Source organism: Grammomys surdaster, unplaced genomic scaffold (genome assembly GCF_004785775.1).
Source record: "Grammomys surdaster isolate TR1022 unplaced genomic scaffold, NIH_TR_1.0 279, whole genome shotgun sequence".
Lineage (NCBI taxonomy): Eukaryota > Metazoa > Chordata > Mammalia > Rodentia > Muridae > Grammomys > Grammomys surdaster.
The window spans coordinates 2798224-2801467 of NW_021604720.1; the positions used below are offsets into that span (position 1 = coordinate 2798224).

At 46.5% G+C, this 3244-nt stretch overlaps 1 protein-coding gene across 2 annotated transcripts in view; it reads right to left on the bottom strand.

Moving 5' to 3' along the window:
* The window catches only part of Ston2 (stonin 2), a 140830-nt gene that overhangs the window by 87960 nt on the left and 49626 nt on the right, over nt 1-3244 (bottom strand). The window lies entirely within an intron of this gene.

Here is a 3244-nt window from a genome sequence, read left to right on the forward strand (position 1 = left end):
AGGCCCCAAACTGAATGACTGTTTGTTCTCTCTCTCTCTCTCTCTCTGTTTGTTCTCTCTCTCTCTCTCTCTCTCTCTCTCTCTCTCTCTCTTTGGTTTTTTGAGACAGGGTTTCTCTGTGTAGCCCTGGCTGCCCTGGAACTCACTAGACCAGGCTGGCCTCGAACTCAGAAATCCGCCTGCCTCTGCCTCCCAAGTGCTGGGATTAAAGGCGTGCGCCACCACCGTCCCGTGACTGTTATTCTGTCAAGACCTACTTACAGAAACTATGGAATCTGGATCTTTCCAGAAAGCCAAAGAGGTTCTGTTTTGTTTTAATTAGCATCTATTAATTACACAGTATAATGGGCTTCATTATAACATCTCAAACATATACGTAATGTATTTAGATTATATGCACCCTCTCTATTCACCCTCCCACACAGGCTAATTCCCTTCTTTTCAACTGGTTCCTCGGCTGGTAAATTTCATGACCTCTCCCCCACCTTGTATATCTGTGCATAGCTCGGTGCATTCTATTAGCTGTTTAGGAGTAGGGGTGAGGGCTTGCTTACTGGAGCATGGCTACCTGAGCAGTGGCTACACCCACCACTGAAGAAGACGCCTCTCCCTTCCCCATCAACAGTGATATATATCCTCAGAGCCAGGTGGGGCCTCTCCCTCCCCCCATGACCGGGTGCTGAGGAACCCAGGGTTATGCAGATCTTACATGGAGAGCCTCAGCATTTCATAGTTACCTACGGCTCATGCCTTTTCTCAAAGCCCTTCAATGGCTTCTATCTCACCCAAAATAAGTCCAAATCCTCCTCATGCTGTCCACAGATCTGCCTGCCTCAGGCTCTGCTTCTCCTGCCTGGCTGTTGTCTCTTCTCTCACATTGGTCCTGCTCCTGTCACAGCTCAGCTGCCCTTGCAGGCTGCTGCTTCTGCAAGGCCAACTCCACCATTTCAGCGGCACCTACCCCTCTCTTCCCTTAGCTTTTCCCTTACGCTTTCTCCTCAACACCCACCTCTCTGGTCTCATAAAAACCACACAGCCTTTCTTTGGTCTCATTTTCCCTCCTTCCAACTTAATACGACTTAACATACTTTCTGTCTATTCCTTCGTCCTGGTTTGGGTGTGGTCCCTTAGCAGAACACATGCTCCATGGGGCAGAAACACCCACTGGACCTTGAATACTGACTTGTAGATGAAGCTGAAAGCTACGTTGGTTAAATCATAATAAATTTATAAGCTGTCAGCTAATACACTTGATACAGTTGACACAGTATTTGTCTTCTTCATTGGTCCTGGGTGGATTTAAAGGTTAAATATTGACGTATGTTTTGTTATCGTGTCCTTTATTTATTATACCTTACATCTAATCACAGGGGCTACATGTACATTTTTTAATGCTGAGAATTCAGGCATGGATATAAAATAGATACAAATGCCTTCCTCACTGGTAACTTTCTTGCTCCTGCTCACTCCCAGAAGGCCCCATGTTTTAGAGCTTCATTGCTGTGAAGAGACACCATGATCACGTCACCTCTTGCAAAGCAAACCATTTCACTGGAGCTGGCTTATAGTTTCCGAGGTTTGGTCCATTATCTTTATGGTAGTAAGGACGGCAGTGTGCAAGCAGACAGGACGCTACAGATGGGGCTGAGAGTTCTCCATCTTGATCCGCAGGCAGCACAGAGAGACTGTGTGTCACACTGAGCATAGCTTGAGCATAGGAGACCTCAAAGCCTGTCCCCACAGAGACACACTTCCTCCAACAAAGCCACACCTCCACCTTCTAACAGTGTTTCTTCCCATGGGCCTATGGGGGCCGATTACATTCAAACCAGCACACCCATCAGTAATGGGATTGCCCAATTGTTAGGTAAGCAGGACCAAGGGAGAGCAGGGACTACTGTGTCTAGCTGTCTCATGATGGTATTCCCAACACCTGACTATGTTTTACATGAATGCACTAGTTTATTGATGCATGTGCAGGCAGTTTACTCGGTTTTGTGTTCCACAGATGGTAAGACAGGCCACAAATTCTGCTCGATGAGCTAACGAATTCTCTGGAAGACACTATTGGAATTTTAATATTTTAATGTTTAAAGATACAGGAAAATTCACCTTTAAAAACTTTTCCCCCCAGCTGGGCGGTGGTGGCGCACGCCTTTAATCCCAGCACTTGGGAGGCAGAGGCAGGCGGATTTCTGAGTTCGAGGCCAGCCTGGTTTACAGAGTGAGTTCCAGTACAGCCAAGGCTACACAGAGAAACCCTGTCTCGAAAAAAACAAAAAAACAAACAAACAAACAAACAAACAAAAAAAAACGGAATCCTAGCACTTGGAAGGCAGAGACAAGCCTATCTCTGAGTTCAAGGCCAGCCTGGTCTACAGATACAGAGTAAGTTCTAGCACAGTCAGGGCTGCTTGCTATACATAAAAACCCTGTTTTTCTTGGGAGGATCATCACCAAAAAAACTTTTCTCTTTTTCCATGGAATGACTATTCTTTTCAGTATAATGAATAAGATCATTTTAAGTTTACTTTCTTTTCGAGGCAGCCCCCAGGAAAATGCATGTTTATGTATGTCTGAGGATATATTTGTATATATGTGCATATGTTAAATAGTTGTGTATACACACACACACACACACACACAGGGCACCAGGGGACAGTGGGACTGGGAGGAGCTGGCCCAAATCCCAGACCGGCAGGAGTAGGATCGCTGCTCCTGCCCTGGGGCTGTATATGGAGGTGCATGCACCCCTGTACCTTTCCCTTTCCCCACAGGAGGTCATATAGTCTGGTAGTCAGGTTAAACTGCCTCTCTCCTTATAAGGTCATGTCTGGCAGCGCCTGGAATTCTTCCTTATGCAAATGAGGCATCCCCAGTACCCTGGCCCTCACCCTCAAAAGCCCCTATCTTCCCCCCAAAAGTGTGTTCCCCCCATTAAATGAGCTGTCTCACTTAAGTTGCCTGCCATGAGTCTGCTCTCTTCATGCTCACCACCATCTGGGGTCTCATCCACTCCTGGCCCTTCCTGCCTCACTTCCCCTCTCTGGATCCACTGGGTGATTACACTGCTATTGGGTACACACACACACACACACACACCAAGTATATGATGATGGGAAATGATGAACCAGTGATAATAGTTAATCAGGGCATGAGGATAAAACGTTGGCATAATTTCCTTGCCTATTTTGTTGAAGAAGAAGAAAAAAAGGAAGAGGAGGAGAAGGAAGTAGAGGAGGGG